The sequence below is a fragment of the Macaca nemestrina genome, chromosome 1 (assembly GCF_043159975.1).
Source record: "Macaca nemestrina isolate mMacNem1 chromosome 1, mMacNem.hap1, whole genome shotgun sequence".
Classification (NCBI taxonomy): Eukaryota; Metazoa; Chordata; class Mammalia; order Primates; family Cercopithecidae; genus Macaca; species Macaca nemestrina.
In genome coordinates, this window is record NC_092125.1 from 135,441,152 (window position 1) to 135,461,374 (window position 20,223).

The following is a 20,223-nucleotide window of genomic DNA, read 5'->3' on the forward strand; positions in this document are numbered from 1 at the left end:
GTCCACACCTGTGAATAGCCATTGCACTCTAGCCTAGGCAATGCAGTGAGAATCCATCTCTTAAAAAATTAAATTAAATATTAAAAATGTAAGTGTTCTTGGTGTTTTCTTGATGTGCAAGATGTTATTTGGTGACAGCTGTTCTGATGTGTTCAGATATGCAGTGAACTGGGAATAAACCCTAATTTCAATGGCTTCTTATGATGGCTGGAAAGGCCTTGCTCCTGTCAAAGGCCAACACCTTCACTTGTGATCTGGATCCCATTTCCTCTAGTCTTTTCAAAAGTTTCCCTTGTGTAATAATCCTCTCTCTCCTGAAGCACTAATTTTTGCTTTTATGTGATTATTTCCATCTGCATACTTGCATATAGTGCATCTTAAAGACAAACAAATAAACGAAACCTATCTATATTTTCCTTTCCAGGTGCCACTCCATTTTGCTCCTCACCCTCAACGCCTAATGAAAGAGTTGTCAATAAAGGTTTTTCATTTTCTGATCTCCCTTAATCCACTCCACCTGGACATCTCTTGCTGTCAGTTCAGTGAGACTGTTCTGTGTTGCCAAATCTGTAATTTGTACTTGACTCCTCTGCAGCATTTGCTCCAATTGACTATCCTTTCTTGAAACATTTTTCCTCCTAGGCTTAAGTTACTCAACATCATTTTATTCCTCCCCTGCTTCATTGGCCACTCCTTTTAACTCTCCTAGGCAGCTATGTCTTCTTCTTTTCAGTGTCTACATATTAACATATTAGAGGACATAGTATTGGAATGCCTTGTTTCTACTATTTTCCCCTCTGTTCCTAGGTAGTTATCAACTCTTTCCTTAAATAACCATCTATTTGATAACTGTCATACTTTCGTCTCTGGTTTTGATGTCTCCCCTAAACTTCAGCTTTATACTTCAGTCAAACACTTGACTTAGCCACTTCAATATGTAAATAATAACTCAAATTTAACATATCCAAAGGTGATATCTGGATCTGGATCTCCCTCCCTCCCTCCCTCCCTCCCTTCCTTCCTTCCTTCCTTCCTCTCCCTCCCTCCCTTCCTTCCTTCCTTCCTTCCTTCTGTCTTTCTTTCCTTTTTTTTTTTTTTTTTTTGAGACAGGGTCTCACTCCGTCTCATAGACTGGAGTGCAATGGCACGATCTCAGCTCACTGCATCCTCCCTGTCCCAGGTTCAAGCGATTCTCATGCCTCAGCCTACCGAGTAGCTGGGACTACAGGCACGCACCACCACAGCTGGCTAGTTTTTGTATTTTTAATGGATATGGGATTTCACCATGTTGGCCAGGCTGGAGATTCCTGGATTTCTCACCACAATCCTCCACTGAACTAATTCGTCCACTAGTCTTTCTATCTGAGTAAAGAATAGTAGCATCATCTTTAGTTATTTGAACTACAAATCTGGAATTCATGGAAAATTTTTCTCTCTCACACTTGCATCTAATCAAAAAGAAAGTTGTATAAAAATTCCTATTACAGCTATATCCTTGGAATCCAATTTTGTTTCTCCCCTGATACCCTCCTTACCTCTCATCTGAACTACTGATTTTCTTTTTTTCACTTTTTTTAAACATCCATTTTCCACAGATCACCAAGATGAACCAAGTTGTGACCTTTCTCTCCAAAGGCTTGCTATTTTACTTAGAATAAATGACAAATTCCGTATTCCTAACTTCTCTTGCAAATACCTTTGTGATCTTCCTCTGACTCATTAACCATATGTCTAACCTCTTTCATCCTTGCTCGCAAAGTTTCTGACCAACCGTCTTTCCATCCCTAAAACTTTCCGGGCTTGGACCTGATGCTTATCTGGGCTCCTTCTTACATGGGCTCTTCCATGCCTTGCTGTTCCTTGCTCTTCAGCTCTCAGCTTCAGTGTCATCTTTTCTAAAAGGGATCAGTAAATGCTAGGTGAATAAAATTGAATGAAAGAGGTAAAGTAATTTGGGCATATGACAGAAAATTGAAGGAGCCAGAATTTGAACCCAGACTCATTCCTCTTGCAGAACTCATTACCTCTCAGAAATTTTTAGGAGTGTGTGTGTGTCTGTGTATGTGTGTGTGTGTGTATGTTTCCTATCTAGGCCATGGGATATAAGTACTTTGTCAGTACACTTTACACACATATTAGAGAAAAGCTTCATTAAAGGAATAAAGGAATAAAATGGTAGATATCATGGAATTATATGCAGATATTTAAAGATCAGTCTTCCTAATATTTCCTAAGGGGTCTAGGAAATTTAGTTTGATTTAGTACATTTTCTCACTTAAGGCTTATAGCTCTGTCCCATTTTAAGGGCCATTACTTTGGCTTGGGAATAGAAGAAGTAATAGTAGTAATTTTATTTAGAGATCTTCCATAACATCAACTTTTAGTGGAAATGGGTATTTGTCATTGGACCACAGAAGTAATACTTTTAGTCGATATCTGTGCTATGTTTACAAACCAATTATCTTGCTAGCATCTTTCTCTATCTTTCAGGAGAGTTTAGAGTAATTCTTTTTTTTCTTTTAGATGGGGAAAGAAAAATGATTTACAATAAGGTTAAATTACTTACTGGCATTATATTTGTCATTGTCATATTTTTTCTTCGTATTTCATTGCTTCTTTCATCCCCTTAGATGATGTTTATAATTTCATATTCTGGGAGGGAATATTGCTTGAGACATTTCTCACCCAGAGGTAAGAATTGGGTTGAAATTTAAACAGCTTGGATGAAAAAGCTGTTTGGGGAATCAGATTTTTTTTCTTTTTAATAGTGAGAAAATGATAAGAATTTTCTTCCTGTGAATGAAAATAATTACTATTTTTGACACATAATTAAAGGTAAATGATTGCATATGAGGAAACTATATTAAATAATTTATAGACATTGGGTAGCCAGTTTGATCCAGCCACTACCATTAACTGCAGTCTGAAAGTTGTTCCCTGTATGGGGCATTCCACCAAAATGACAGTCTGTTGTTCTTTGGCATTAATATAAGACTTGTCCTGCATTTCATATTTACCCAGGATTATATTCTGTTCTTCTGAAATTTTTTGAGAATTGATTTTCCTTTCAGTACTTCCACCAAAGTACCTGTCTGTTTTTAAAGAGCATGATATTTTTGTCACACATATTTCTATAGACAACATAGTTATTGAAGAAGGGTTTCTTGACTATATCAATACTAACGTACACTCTTTGAAACCTCTAATTATATGAGCAAACTAATAATTTCCAGACATATCTAAATCATTGTATGCCTGTGATTATGATTTTTCTGCTTGTTTATAAAAACAAATACTTTTTAAATATGATGATGCATAGAAATATTTTTTAAATTGCAAAATAGTTTAGGACCATGAATATCTCTCTATAAGCCAAGTTTTGTATTTTATATCTTCATAAATATATAACATAGTAGATTACTTTGACTTGACTAAATCTATATGATTGTGTTACTGTTAGGGTACTCAGCCTTAAAAATGCACTTTGGAAAAAAATCCTTAGTGTTTGAAGACATATATAAATATTATACATACACATTCCTTGTACCATGATTCAAATTGAGTATTTTTGAATGGCTTATCACATTTCAGGTTTATCTCTAATTATACAGAAAGTGATTGTAGTTACCATATATGTTTACTAAAAACAATATAAGGCAAATCTTTTTCTGTTCTTGATCATTAAATTCAGTTTGGTTATGAGGCCTGTCAAATACCAGGCACAAGGCTGGGTGCTAGAGTATAAGAGTGAACAGCCCTCAATTCCTGCTTTCAAAGCTTAGTGCCTAGGGGTAGATTTACCATCAAAAGAGGTGGTTTTTTGAAAGTATTTAGATGGAAGCCAGTGATGTGCATAAAATGTTTTAAGTCATCAGCATGCATTTATTAATTCTAAAATCATGAGAGAAGATTAAAGCAAAACCAGTGGGGAAGAAGCAGTGGGTAAAGGAAAGTCTGAAAATAGCCACAGCTATTTAATAACTGATAAGGAAAGAAAGAAGTTACCACCGGAAAGGGATGACTGTTGTATTGTTTTCTAAAATTTTCACTTATAGTGATTTTCTAATGTTAATGATACCTTCAAATGTGTATGTGTCACATTTTTATTTATAGTTTTAAATTAATTTATTTAATGACCTCAGACTCTTTATCTGTGATTAGTAATTAAAGGGTATTAGCCTTTATAAGAACTATCTGTAGCTAACAGTTACAGTGCACCATCACATACACTTTGAATTTCAACCTACAACTTGGAGATTATAATAGAGGAAAAGTTATATATTTGCAACATGATAATGTATTTTAATATAATTTTAAATTTTAGTATGTGTATTAAGACGGAATTAAGAATACTGGTTGATTGTAAAATTAATTGAAGTTTAGAAACGAAGTAATTTTTATATGCAAGGGGCTTAGATCTAATCTATAACATTTAGAGAATTTCTTTAAGAAAGACGGGTTATTACATTGAAATATTTATTGTTTTGAGAAATGTTTGTATTTGTGAATACTACTAGCATTTATATCTAATGGATGACTAGTTTAAGAATTATAGTGTAAGGCCATTGACGACACAGTGGCATTGAAAATTTGTGGAGGTACTCTTACATCTGGTTTAGTCTTTCAAATAATTATTGAGTTCTTACATATGCAAAGTACAAGTAGAAACTGGGGATACAGTTATGAACAAATTTTCATGAGCTTTATCCTCATGAAAATTTGATAATGGGCAGGCAGGTGGGCATTGATCAAATAACCACACAAATGTATATAAAATTATTACTGAGATAATTCTACAAAGACGAAGAAATGTTGCTAAGAGTGTAAATTATAGGAAGATTTGACAGGGAAGTCTTTAACAAAGAGTAAATCAAGCTGAAGTCTGAAAGAAGGGTAAGTGGATATAGGTTAAGAAAATAGGCCAATACCTAAATGAGAGATTTCTGACGCAAAGTTTTTGTAGGCCTGTGGTTGATGAAGGTAACTGAAGACCAATATGACTAAGCATGGAGGGCATGGAAGTACATTGTGGGAGATGAGGTTGAAGCTGTAGATAGGGGCCAACCTTGGGAAACCCCACTGAGAAATTTTGTCTTTATACTAGGAGAATTTCGTATCCTAGTAAGTATTTAAAATAATTAAGCTTTTGAGATACGTAACTATAATTGTAGAATTTTAAAAAATATCACTGGCTGAAATAAAAAGGTTCAGAAGGTTCTACAATGAATACAGAGTGTCCGCATGGGAGGCTTTCATGTTTGTTTTGGTAAGAGATAATATGCATATTAGAGCTCTCGTAGTGTGCAGGGATTGGATAGATGTTTAGGATGTAAAATGTGAAGGATGGGAGAAGAGTATTAACTGTCAGGTCTCTGGTGTAACTGGATGGATAGGGAACACTATTGGTAAGAGTGTACATTGGTAGACTGTTTCTTTGCAGGGTTATTTGACAATATCAAATTTAAATGTTCATTCCCCTTAATCTGTAATTAAAGGGATAATAGGATGATATCCTATATAATTATTTAATACATGATGCTGTTTTCTCTTCATATCTGTTTTACTAAGTTAGGTGGGTAAGTGCCCTTTTTATTTGCCATTGATGCTTCTTTATTTTACCTTTCTCTTCTGGAAATCTATCAAATGTGATTCCCATTACATCATATTGCCTGTCACCCATCTTTCCTATAGCCTCCTGTGGATTCTTTGGTCACATTCCTTATTCTTTAAAATTTATCTCTTCGCTCACTTTGTCCAACTTTTGTCCTGATTCTTTGTTAGTTCAATATCCTACATAGGTGAGGCGTTCAGCACCTGACCTCTATTCCTTGAATTTTTCTCCCCCAGTATTTTTGGTTCTCCACCTTAATCCATCACCTACTCTCACAATTACCTCAGACACTTAATTCTGTGCTATTGTGTATACTACATCTTACCTCTGCCACCCTACATCTCCTCACGACCACTGATTTATCTTGTAGTTCTACAGAAGTTAGCTTGCCCCAAATTTTAGGTAGTCCTTGACTCTTCTAGTCTTCTTAAAATTATCTCTCGCATTCTACAGTCAGTTAATCAGAAACTATTGTTGACTCTCCTTTAAAAATATATCCAAAATATTAAGAGACTGACGTCTTCTAAGACTACCACTTCAGTCCAAGCCACCATAATTGCTGGCTATTGTAACAGCTGACATCTTGGGCTGGAGGTGTGGTGAGGGTGGTTAAAAAAATCCCAATATCTAACCCAAACTTCAGATCAATTAAATGAGAATTACAGGCATGCATGAATCACATGTCTATGTGTGTATGTGCATGTGTATGTGTATGTGTTGGAGACGTAGCAGTTAGCATCAGTATTTTTGAAGCATCCCATTGCAGATAATTTCAGAATGCAGTCAAGATTGAAGATTACTCTTGTAACTGGTATCCATAAAGACTGTTCTTCACACAGGAGCTTGAGTGATCTTTTAATTTGGTCAAATCATATTTCTCCTCTGCTCAAAACCCGCTAGTGATTTCAAACTGCACTTAGAGTAAAAGTCAAAATTGTGACAATGCTCTGTGTGTTTCTGATCCCCTCTACTGCCTCTGTGACTTTATATTTTAGAACTCAATTTATCTCTCATATTTAGCCATACTGGTCTAAACATTGAGAAATTAACACTTTTCAAAATAACCATAGGTCAGAAAATAAATAACGGGAAATTAAAAAAAATATTTTGAACTGAACAATGAAGTTAAACATGAAAACTTTTCAAATGCAGTGAAGAAATCACTTAAAAGAAAGTTTATGGCCTCTTTGGAAGACAGTTTGGCAGTTTTTTACAAAATAAAATTACTCCATATATTTATTATAGTTTTAAAAGATTATGGATATATAATTATTTTAAATAATAAAACAATATAAACCCCAATTTAAGACCTGGTAGGATTGGGAACAAGGCAGGGATGTTCATTCTGACCACTGCTTTTTGGCATCATACTGGCAGCACTAGCTAATGTGATGGGAAAGAAAAGAAAATAAAGATATACAGTTTGGGAAGAAATAAATGAAACTACATTTGTCCACAGACGATATGATTGTCCATGTAGAAAATCCTAAAAGTTGACCAAAAATGTTCATAGAACTAATCAGCAATTATTAGTTCCTTACTAATAAACAAGGTTGCCAGATACAAGATTAATATACAAAAGTTAATTGTTTTCATATATATCAGCAATGCACAATTAGAATTTGAAATTTAAAAGATAATATCATTTAAATTAGTACCAAAAAAGGAAATACTTAATAAATCTCATAACATAGGTACAAGATCTATATGAGGAAATCTATAAGATTCTGGTGAAAGAAATTGAAGAAAAACAAAATAAATGGAAACATCTTTTATGTTTCTGGAAAGGAATACTCACAATTCTCAAGATGTTGGTTCTTTCCCACTTGTTCTGAAGATTCAATGTAATTACAATCAAAATCTCAGGATATTATATCTTGCTTATAGACAAACTGATTCCAGACCTTATACAGAAAAGCAGAAGACTCAGAATAACTGACATGATATTGAAGGAGAACAAAATCTGAGAATTGACAATACCCAAATTTAAGACTTACTATAAAGGTGCCCTAGTCAAGACAATGTGGTGTTATTGAAAGGATAGACAAGATCAATGAGCCAGAATACAGAGCCCAGAAATAGGCCTACGTAATCAACTGGCCTTTGACAAAGGAGCAAAGGCATTTCAATGGATAAATGATACTGGAACCACTGGACATAAACATGCTAAAAAGAAATCTAGACACACTAGACACAGACCTAACACCTTTCACAAACATTAACTCAAAATGAAGTATAGAACTAAGTAGAAAACACATGCCTACTATATTCTGAGAAGATAACAGAGAAAATATAGATGTTATTGGATTTGGTGATAACATTTTAGATACAACTCCAAAGGCATGATCCATGAACTAAAGAATTGATAAGTTAGACTTTATTACAATTAAATATTTCTGCTCTGCAAAAGACACTATCAAGGGAATGAAAAGATAAGCTACAGACTGGTTAAAAAAATTTATGAAAGAAACATATCAGATAAATAAATGACATAAAAATATAAAAAGAACCACTAAAATTCAACAATAAGAAAATAACCTGATTTTAAAATGGGCAAGAGATCTGAACATACACCTCATCAAGAAAGATATACAGATGGCAAATAACCATGTGAAAATATGTCATTAGGGAATTGCAAATTAAAACAACAGATACCGCTACACAATTGGAATGGCCAAAATCCAGAACACTGACACCACCAAATGTTGATGAGAATGTGGAGCAAAAGGGACTGTCATTCATTTTTTGCTGGGAATGCAAAAATAGTAAAGCCACTTTGGAAGGCAGTTTGGCACTTTCTTACACAATTAAACATACTCTTACTATCCAGTCCAGCAATTGCATTTTTGGCATTTACCCAAAGTAGTTGAAAACTCATGTCCACACAAAAACCTGCACACGGATGTTTACTGCAGTTTTATTCATAATTGTTAGACTTTGAGCTAACCAATATGTTTTTAAAAGATGAAGGCCTAAATAAATTGTGGTACATCCAGACAAAGGAATATTATTTAGAGTTAAAAATAAATGAGCTATCAGGTCACAGAAGACATGGAGGACAGTTAAATGCATATTACTAAATGAAAGAAATTGATCTGAAATGATTACACACTGTATTATTCCAAGTGTATGACATCCTGGAAAAGGCAAAACTAAAAAGGCAGTGAAAATATGAGGGATTGGAAGGGGTTTAGGAAGAAGAGATGAATGGGTGAGGCACAGAGGATTTTTAGGACAGTGAGAATAGTTTGTATGATACTATCCATATTATTGTATATTTGTCAAAGGCTTTAGGATATACAACACTAAGAATGATTTCTAATGTAAACTGTGAAATTTGTGTGATAATGATGTGTCAGTGTTAGTTCATCATTGTAATAAGTGTAGTACTCTGATTCAGAATGTTGATGGTGAGGGAAGTTTTCCTTGTGTGGGGGTAGGAAAAATATGGGAACTCTATGCATTCCTTTGAATTTTACTGTGAACCTAAAACTAATCTAAAAAAGAAAGAGTACACAATTTTTTAAAATAGTCAAAATATTTGAGTAGAAAAATGTCCCAAAAGATGATATATACACATCCAGTAGGTACATGAGAGTGTGCTCAACATCATTAGCCATCAGGAAAACACAAATTAAAACAACAGTAACATACTATTTTATACACACTTGTATGATGAATATTAAGAACACTGGCAAAACTCAAATTTTGGTGAAGATGTGAAACATCTTCTTCTAGATTTTACTGTTATTGACTTCTAATTTTCTTCCATTATGGCCAGAAAATAAAATCTATAAGATTATAATCTTTTGAAACTTGATTTTTGTACCTGCATGTAGTCTATTCTTGGTGAATGTTTTGTGGGAACTTGACAAGAATGTTTATTTTGCAATTGTTGGATTTAGTGTTCTATAAATATCAATTAAATTCAGGCAATAGATTTATCTAGCTCTTCAGTATCATTACTGTTATTTGTTTATGATTCTGATGGAGGGTTGCTAAAATCTCCAACTATGATTTGAGGTTGGTCAATTTTTTTCTTTCGGGTCCTGGCAATTTACATTTTATGCTTCTCCTGAGCCCTCATTCATTTTGTTTATTTCTGTATTTTGGAAGCTTCTAGCCTCTCTTTTTAGCCTCCTACAAACTTCTTGAATGCAGTATGTGTCCAGTGGGGAAACAGATGTGTTTGTTCTCTTAATTTTCCAATTATAACACCCCTCCCTCTGTGCCAGTGACCACTAAATGTTTTGCTGATTTCTCCTTAGCCCATCTTGAGAAAGTTCTCCTGTCTTAGGAACTTTCGTTTGTCTACTTCTTGCTTTCTCAGATGTCTTATGCCTCTAAAAAATATGATGTTGCGGTTTATCCAGCTTTTTCTAGATTTTAGCAGAGAGAACATTGACTGGCCTCCTGTGACTTACTACATTCTGCCTAGAAAGTGAAGTTCCTTTCTGTGTCTAACTCAGCACATTGTTTTGGTAATCAAAGTCATGGATTGATTGAATATAAGCAACTACATACCATGTTTAAAGGAAGACAAAACTGTGTTTTTTAAAAATAAGTTACTTTCCGTTTTATTTCAAGCAAAATATTTAACCCGCTGTCTTTTTCCCCTATATTTTCTTTAAAATCTGTACGTGTAAGAAAGTTTCATGCCTGGGCCTGTTCTCACTCTGTGTTCATGTTCTATTCTTTGGCTCTTATCCACTCTGTATATTAGTGTCTCTCGGGTATGTATTCTGTGCCCTAGTCACCCTCTTGAATCTCAAACTTACAGTTTTAAATGCTTGTTTGATATTTTATTATTCTTTAAGAACTTCAGACTCAACATTTACATCCCCAAATTCATTTGCTTTGCCTTTCAGTTGGTCTCCTACATTCTCACAGTTCTACTTCTGGCTCTGTCAGTGGGACTGACTGTAATTTTTAGTAAGCCCCTTAATTTCTGTGATCCTTGCTTTTCAATTTATATTTCATTTAAGTGAATCAAAATGTAGCTAGATTATTGCTTGTTTAAACAAAATATTTTATCAAGTGCCAAATTAGTATTTATCTTTTTTATAAAACCATAATAGAATATTGCAGCTACCTCATATATAAATGAAATAATTTATTATTTTGGTAAGAATTAGTTATTAATTGATCTAGTTAAATAAAAAATAATTAAGGATAACTTTGTCCTGTCAACTCAGTTCAATGCTCAAAAGTATAGGTTTACAAATCCTAAGAGATGAAGTTAAATTAGTTTTAATTGAGCTTTTTATATGACCACTTAAACACTTACCTATCCTAAAGTGTCTGTTTTTACAGCTAGAATATGCAACCTGTTATCTTCTAATTTCTTTCATTCCCTCTTTTCTCTGGAGAGAGTTTTGTATCATTGAGTATGCTGTACCTGGGTGAACACAATCAAATGACTTTGACTTTGGTGTAGGAAGATAAATATCAGTGAGATACTGTAGGGATAGATAAAATACATTGTAGAATTTGTCTAATTAATGTTTTATGAAATAAATACTTTCATTTATTTTTCTTAATGAATTTGTATAGCATCTTAACATCTTGAGATCTCACAAATAGTTTTAGGACATTATATTATAGGAAGTAATTTGCATGATTATGTTTAATTCCTTTCAATTTTTTTACTACTCACAAATGTGTCTATTTCTGAGAAAATTCTATATGTGTCTTTATGTAAAATAGAATATTTTAGTATTCTTGTGGTTTGATCCTTAGTAAGTGGTGATAATACATAAAGAACAGGCATTATTTATATAAAATTCTAAATCGGATGTTATATCCCACTACATAGGCTCTTGTTTTTCCCTCAAAGATATTCATAACAAATGAGAATTCGGGACAAGAAAAATAACATTTAATATAATGACAAATTTTGTTTTTTTAATAGACTGTGATGATATTTTTCATTATTCACTAGAAATGAAATTTCATTGCTATTCAGTACAATTGTTCATAAAACTACTTCGATTTAAAACCATTTAAATGAATTGTACTGCTTCAGTGACAAAATATTTTCAAAGTTATTTTCACTTTAAAAATGATCTTGATATTTTAAGTCCAGGTAGATATGAAGTGGAGTTGCCTAGTATTTTCTGAATTAACACTTTTAATTCATCAAGAAAGATATCGGCACTTTTCATAAAAGTTATTTGCTTTGGCAAAACCAACCGTGTAACGCATGGTAATAAATAAGCATAATGGAATATACCCCTAAGTCATAGTTTACAGGAGTGAATTTCAAGACTCCTTTATATACAAGGAAATTTTGATTTTTCAGCCATGTTTCATTTAATAATTAGAAGGGAACTTCATAGTCTTTTTGTAGTGAGATATATGCTGTTAATCTTTTTCTTAAAAAATTGGATGTCACATTTTTCAAAATATTTCTCATCTGTCTGTATAGTCCCATTTCATAGATACTTGGATAGAAGTATATGTGTCCATATTTTCATTCTCCGAATATACATTCAATCATGTAATTAGGAGCAATCACCATTATCAGTAGTTTTAAAACATCTTTTTGATTAATGTCTCAATTTTTTTCTCTCGTAGTATTTTTACCAATGACAAATGACAATTCAGAAATATATATAAAGGAAGAACATGAAACAAGATTATTATAGTAACTTAGTGATATATTATAAAGAAGAGTATTTCCTGTAGGGTAGTCCAATTACAAAATAGTAAAACAGGAACAAAACACAATAAAGTGTTTTTTCTATTTGTTTCAGTAAGTTTAGCACAGCAGGAGTTGTGGCATTCCTCCTGACTGGTGCGTCAAATCGGCAGTTTGAAATGTAACTGCAAATGGGAATTACTTTAAAGACACCATATATAAGCTAATAACCTTAGCCATATAAATGAGATAATTATACAGCATTTAATATATTTAGTTTGCTTTTGTTGTAATAATTTCATACCTTCAGTTTGAGAAAATATGTTCATTTTGAAAGATTAATAAACTTTTATGTTGAAGGCATGTAAGAACTAAACTTTGAATCATTTAAAGGCTGGTTTGCCTGTCTCAGTTTTTTGCAGGTATCTGTTTCTTGCCAGTTCAGTTTAGTTTGAGGAAAAGATGTTATGAATTAAACAAACAACAACATTACAAAAAAAATTGACATACGATCCAATAGAACTTTTGAAAAATAATCAGAAATTACTTCAGGACCAACATCTTGGACTATAGCACAGGAGAAAAAGGGTTGATTTTGTGGATTTGTGGAAATTTGACACTTTTTTTTTAATGGCAAGAGATCTAGGTTTCAGAAAAGTCAACCAAGGCAAGAAGGATAAGTGGGAGAACTGGGACTTCTATACTAAGGGAGGATAAGACCTCACAAGTCAGATGTCTCTTGACAGTGAATCTTGAAAAGATATAGTTGGGAGTCTTGGTAAAAGAAATATCTGAGGGATAGATCTGAGGCTCCAGAAGGAAAATTGTGCTTTGAGTAGTACAAACTGCTTCTGACTCTGTGGTTCCTTGTATATTTCTTATTGTACGAGTCCAAAGTTCCTACTGCAGAAGAGGTGACCCTGAAACAGTGTGAGAATGTGCTGAGTGATTGCTGGTAGAATGGAGCATTATACAGTCTGCAAATGTGGAGACTGTAAAATGAGTTCAGACAGGAACTTTTAGTCTTGCCCTCTGACATCTTGGCAGTTCTTATTCAGGCAGAAGAAAGATTTGTCTTAATTAAGGCTTATGTTCATATGTTCATAATTAAATAGTTTTAAAAACCTGAAAGAATTTGCTAGAGCCAACTGTCAGAATTGTGCTGTATCCAACTACAAATTTATCTGGAAGGCATTTCACTGCCAAGCTTTTTGAATATGTAATCTGAACAGCGTGACTCCACGTCTTTACCTCCCAGTCATACCTCAACCCACTACAATCTGGCTTCTTTGCATCATTTTTTTCTGTTAGACATAGTGCCCTTTACAAAGTAAAAGCTCAATTGACACACTGATGTATTTTAATTTTAATTTGTTATTTATATTTTATATCCCACTTCTAAAATATTAAAAGGAGATATTTTAAGTTTGTATGAAAATTAGACACTACTACTCATATAATAAAATAAATAATCTTTATCACATATTTTAAATTAAACAATTGAGACAAGAACTACAGAAATTGGAAAAAAAAAAAAGCATGCTGAGCAGTGAATAGTTACTCTACATGGTTGAAATTTCAATAAGGGAGAGAGGAGGCAAACCGTAAAACAGTTTCACAGAATACAGGAAAAAAGAAACATGAGAGAGAAAAAAATGGGCCTTTCCATTTGCTGTTCCCTCTGCCCCCAGATATTTGCATGCCCCCAGATATTTCTATGCCCCCAGATGTTTCCTCTCATCCTTCAGTTCTTTCCTCAAATGTTAAGCTTCTCAGGTTCACCTTTTTTGGCTACCATATAAAATTGGAACTCAACCTATAGCATTAACACTTCTGATCTGTTTTCCTAATTTATTTTTCTTCTGAGAACTTAAAACTATCTAATATGCTATATTATCTTACGTTTTAAAAATCTTTAATGCATCTCTCCCAGTAAAATATAAGTCGTGGCAGGGCCATAATTAGTGACATAAGCTGTATCCATTTGAAGAGTAGAAGCAGAAACTAAATTGGTGCTTTGGTCAGTTTTGGCGCTATAGCAAAACGCCATCAGTGGGGTAGCTTAAACAACCAACATTTGCTTCTCACAGTTCTGGAGGTTAGGAGTTTCAGTTCAAGGAGCCAGTAGAGGTTCTTGGTGAAGGCCCTCTTTCTGACTTACAGAGAGTTTTGTCTTCTTGCTGTGTCCTCATATGGTGGAACGAGACCTAACTAGCTTTCTGCCCTCTTTTTAGAAGGATGCTAATCCTATCCATGTAGGCACCATCATCATGACCTCATTACCTCCCAAAGGCTTCACAATGGGATTGGGGCTTCAACGTGTGAATTTTGGTGGGCACAGACATTCAGTCCATAGCAATTGGAATAGGTTGTAGAATGAATGGCTGGATGAATGCAAAGAAAGGAAATGGAGATTGTCACTATAGATGACAAACTTTTTTCCTACTTTTTGTCTATGCAGAGGAGGAAGGAGATGTTAAGACTCAGGGAGAAATGTTACCAGATTGGAGCAATCAAACATAATTAAATGATATTAAGGAGGCTCCAAGAAACAACAGAAGAGATGAAAGTTAAAAGCATGTGACTCTACAGAAGGTGGAAGGAGATGGAATCTAATTACACTTGTAGGGATTTCTCTTTACTAGGAGGAGGGTCAGAAACACCAGCATGATAACAGGCAGAAAAAAAGACAGTGGCAGTTACAAATAGGTTCACAGAGATGGTGGCAGCACTATTTGGGAGTGCCACTGGAAAACTTTGATTCTGACACAGAAGTAGAAAGAAAGGTTATCTGGTGAGGATGAAGTAATGGAATAGGACTGGCTTGGAAATTGGAAGAGAAGGAAGAAAGTTTTAAAGAGTTGTTCTGGGGAATGGGAGAGTGGGAGTTTGACCAAAGAAGTTAAGTTCCATTGCTGTGCAGTGTTGAGAGCTCAATCAATGAAAGAGTTTAGACTATGAGGCTAGTTTTCTGCACAGGTTTTCACTGTGGACATGGATATTTTCATCTAGAATTAGGATATTCTAAAAAAAAAGGCATGATGGAAGAACTGCAAGTGGGCTCTTTATAAAAAGTTATTTGAGGTGATGAAAAATAGAATTTCAATGGTAAAAACTTGGATGAAGTAAATAGATAAGAAAAAATAAGAGAAATCAATAATAATTATAGCTATAATTTGTTGCTCACCTACTATGTGCAAACAACTTTTCTAAATACTTTACGTGTATTTACTCAATTCTTGCGACACTCCTATGAAGTAGGTATTATTACTTAAATTTAAAGTATTATTCTTACTTTAATTTTACAGTTAATATCATGAAGACATCTACATTTATACAAAAAATAAATGGCAAATATGGGATTTGAATGTTTCCATAGTCTAGTTCTGGTGCCTCCACTAAATGACTTTGCTACACAGAGATCCTGAGGAGCGTAAATATCACTATTAATGGGGGAATTGAACAAGTGAAATGGGAGGTTTGGAGATGTGCATTGGAAGAGGAGGATGATTGAATTAGAAAATCCAGAAAGAACATACTTTAAGGTAACAACAAGGTTCTGTTCTAGGCAACGTGAACTTTTTTTCCCCCTGCTACCCTCCAGTGGAACAATTCAACGCTGCAGGTATAAAATACTTTACCTACATTTATTGAAGATTATCTTTTTCATGTATCATTTTTGAGACAAAAAAAGTTTTGATAAGACATTGAGATCCTAGTAATTTTGTTATGGATTTTTAAGAAAATGGATTAAAGTATTCTCAGTGAAAGCTCCATGGGAGAGCATCTTGAGGTAACAGTCTCAATAAATGGGTCATACTGAGATAAAGACCAAAATCACAGAGTAGCAATATATGTTTATTTCAGGTTATGATAGATCACATAATTTGTACTTCACCTTTGTTGTTTCAGATAACTAGCATGGAGTTTCAGAAGGTGATTTTTTTTTTTCAGGATGAAAGCTTATTCATGCAGGTATATCTTTGCCTCTAGAAATTACTGTCATGTACTCAGTAAACTTTTTGAAAATTTGCTGATTGATCATACAAAGCAGGGTCATCATTAGTGCTTCCCAAGAAGTACTAAAGCCACTCCAATAATAATAAACTTCATGGGAACTTATTGTTTTTACTTGATGTAATGTGACTGGCTAACCATTGTATAATGTCTCTGTGCTTCCATTTTCCATTCTATAGGGCTAGAGGAGGTGTAGCACTGTAGCACAGTGTAAAGACTTCCAGGCACACCTTGATATAGGAACAAGCTTGACCTAAAGAAGGCAGTGTGGATGAAGCTTGGTGGAGGAAGATGAGTTACGAGACTATATAGGACTTGTTTCCTTGCCATAGAAAGGAATATGAATTTTAATTTAATGATAAGCAGGTAAGAGACATAATGTCTACCCCTTTTTATAGACAGAAAATGGAGATTCAGAAAGGTTCCATAATTTGAAGATGGGACTCTCATAAGTGGCAAGGCTGGACTTTATACTCCTGTCTGCCTGATACAATGCCTTTTCTGTCTTTGATACCACCTTTATTATCTGGTACATAGAGATACTTAACAGATGTTTCTGAACATATATGTGCTCTGTGATATGGCAGATGAAACTTCAAATAACTGAAGTGAATACATTTTAAAATACTTGAGACGTATTTCTTAAATAAAGTATAACAATAACATCAAGCTTTATTTTGATCATTTAATTTTTCAATAATGTGTTACTTTGTATAGATTATCTTGTTTATTCTTTATAACAATCCTGTGAGGTAGGTACTATTATTATGCTCATTTTGTATGACCACGGACAAATATCTTCACCTCAATCCTGTGAGGTAGGTACTATTGTTACACCCATTTTATAATAACAAATATTGAATATTTAACAAATATTGGAAATCTATACTTAAAATGGGTATAATAATAGTACCCACCTCACAGGATTGAGGTGAAGATGTTTGCCCATGGTCATACACTGAATAAGTGATAAAATCGTAATAGCAGAAACTATTTCACTATTTACTTGATTGTCACAAGGAATTCTGTGAAACCATGGTTTATTAGCTCAGTTTGTGGTTATTCTGTGTATGACTAGATGGTTATAAAAATTTAAAAATACATTTCATAGTTCACATTCTTAGTTTTCTATAACAATTCAGCAAGACCATCCAGACATATGAGTTAGGAGAATAATTCTGGAGGAATAGATGTCAGAGCAAAGGACTCTACATATAGATTAGGACCATGTTCTTGTTGGGAAGATGGCCAAAAAAGACTTTTGAGGATATTTTTTCAGTTATTTAACACATATTGAAAATCTATTATGTTCTATTTGGAAAAGAAAGAATTGGTGGGTAGGAGCCAACTAAGATCCAATAAACTTTTGTCTGTGACTTAACTCTTCTAAAGTTGTCAGAACCTTATGTTTCCCAGAGTTAGTTGTTTTGGTCGACAGAAATCTATGATATGCCAAATAAAGACTTTCTAGTTACTATTAACTTTGCCTTGCATGTAGAAAGAAAATATTACTCATCAGAACTTATCATAAATCTTAAGATGCAGTCATATCCCTGCATACATACTGATTATCTCAAAATCAAATATATACTTTTAAAAAGGCTTGCTGTGTTTTGAAGGGTTCATATTTTCTTTCTGAAAAATGGCAAAATAGTGCTGGCCTCATGATACTTGGTTTAGTACAGGCAGTACATACTAACTAATATAAACAGCATGCCCAGCCAATTTATTATCATCCTGGAACTATGTTCAGCCTGGCTAGTATCATGAAAGATGAGTAGAAGCAGTGAGCTGGCAAAGCTGGCCTCTGCCTCTGGTTGTTAAGCCGTTGGCAGCTCAGGATGCATGACCTTTCAAAGATACACTTCTAATTCAGGATTTCTTATGATGTCATGTAGTTATGTTCTTCCATTTTAGTGTATTCTCTCTTCAAAATTATGTGCTGGAAAAAGAAAAAAAAAAAAAAAAAAGAAGAAGAAATGTAAGCTACTATCCTTTTGGCCAAATGTTGAACTTTTCCTTCTGTAACTTTGTAGGTAGGAGACAGCAGAGTAACTGATCTTCCTACTGAAATGAATTTCCTTAAGCAAAATTATTTTAAAAAATATGTCTGGTATCTTTGTTTATACCTCAGGGTTGCCGAGCTATCAGCTGCATGCCTGCTTTTCATTGAAGCATATGTATATTTGTGTATATATGCGTTTGCATGGCTTCTAATAGCATAGTAATAATTTCAGGGGAGGAAATAGAAAAGAAAGCAAGAGAAATGTATTACATTTTTGTATTTCCTTCTTGCATTTTTTTTTAAAAGATAAGACTCTGTTGTAAAATATAAACCGGTAATTTGATCATTACTTGTTATTCATTTGAACTAGTTCAGCCAACAGATAATGGACAGTGAACAGAGAGAACTCTTTTGGTAAGCCATGTAGTTTTTCCAGGGGTGATTGTTATGCTATGTGTATTTAGATAGAAGCTTTTCCCTGTGTAATCAGCTTGCTGCTGCCCATTTTACTGCCAAACATTCCTTCTCTATGGTAGCATAATACTGTTACCAAGGGAACAGCTTATGGCCGACACATACAGTAGTGCCACAAATTAATTTCACAGTTATCAGGATATAAGGTGATAACAGTAACGTGAGCTACTGTGAAATTTCCATTGTTCCCACAGAGTTACAGTGTAATTATTACTTTTGTGGTAACTAAGCAAATAATTCACATCACTACTCCTGGATGTTTGTTCTCTCTTCTCTGTCTCACCCTCCTTCTTTGTCTTTCCCTTTCCTTCCTATGTTTTCCTCTTTTGTTGGTTCAGACTCTCTCCCTGACTCTCTTTTCACAATTACCAATTCATATAGAGTATTTTTTATATTGGCATTAACAAAGAGTTTTATTAAAGTGGGGTGAAGGCATTTCATATATGTAACTCATGGGCATAATTAGGATGTTCACTTCTATCAAAGATATAATAGACTGAAACAGTGTGTTGAGAGGATACATTCAATTTGTGATCAATGTAGACTGAGAGATTCCAGTTTTATTTTCATAGAACATTAACTCCATATGTTGAATAGAAGGATCATCAATTTAATGTGATTAAAAGCAGTGGAGAAAAATGAACTTAGCTGTGTAGCTTAGGACAAGGAAAACAACTTAAGCTTTAGTACTTACATCTATAAAACTGGGATAATAATAATGCCTACCTAACAGAATTGTTATGTGAATTAAAAGAGATATGTGTGAAAGTGAATTTTAAACTGTACAATAAAAGTTTTAAGCTATTATGATCATTGTCATATAAATGGGGATACATCTGTAAAATGGGGATAAGTATATTCACCTAACAGAATTGGTATGTAGATGAAAAGAGATATGTGTAAAAGTGAATTTTGAACTGTACAGTACAAGTTTTAAGCTATTAACATCATTGTCATATTTTAATGGGGGCATCTATTGATGACAGCCTACCCTCATTAGGAGAAAATTTATAAGGAGATTTCAAAATAACAGTAACACAGGGAAGAACTGTTTTTATTGCATTTTATTGTAATAAAAATAGCGTTTCAGTATACCTAGGGCACAGCAAAATGAGATGTTACCATTGTAAAATGACAGTAATTTTAATAATGAAATTTCCAGAGAATGAAACTCATATTTTTTACTGTTTTTATTATGTGTATATGTTAATTAAAATTTCAGCAGTGAAATATAAAATAATATTATAGGAGTGTGTATAGTATGTCCATTATTTTTTAAAAAGCTACAATGGTGAACGCATGTGAAATATGAATTGTTCACTATGCCAAAAAGTGGAGTTGCTAAGACAAAGGTAAAATTATAGAAATGAGTTGAATTTATGTAGGAATGTTTGTTTTTAGTTGCGTCAATGTACATGATGATCTTTAGTCTCCATTCTATGTTATTTTGCTTTTTAAATGTATTTTATGTATTCT

The 20,223-nt window shown here is 33.7% G+C and overlaps 1 protein-coding gene and 1 long non-coding RNA gene across 6 annotated transcripts in view; both read left to right on the forward strand.

Annotated features, from left to right (window-relative positions):
* LOC105485445 (dihydropyrimidine dehydrogenase) overlaps nt 1–20,223 on the forward strand; it is an 875,814-nt gene that overhangs the window by 113,853 nt on the left and 741,738 nt on the right. The gene's annotated exons all lie outside the window — the stretch shown is intronic.
* LOC139357473 (uncharacterized) overlaps nt 1,112–20,223 on the forward strand; it is a 67,488-nt gene continuing 48,376 nt past the window's right edge. The window contains exons 1-2 of the long non-coding RNA XR_011610687.1: nt 1,112–15,796; nt 16,448–18,893. This is a non-coding gene — a long non-coding RNA (uncharacterized lncRNA). The remainder of the gene's footprint in view (nt 15,797–16,447; nt 18,894–20,223) is intronic.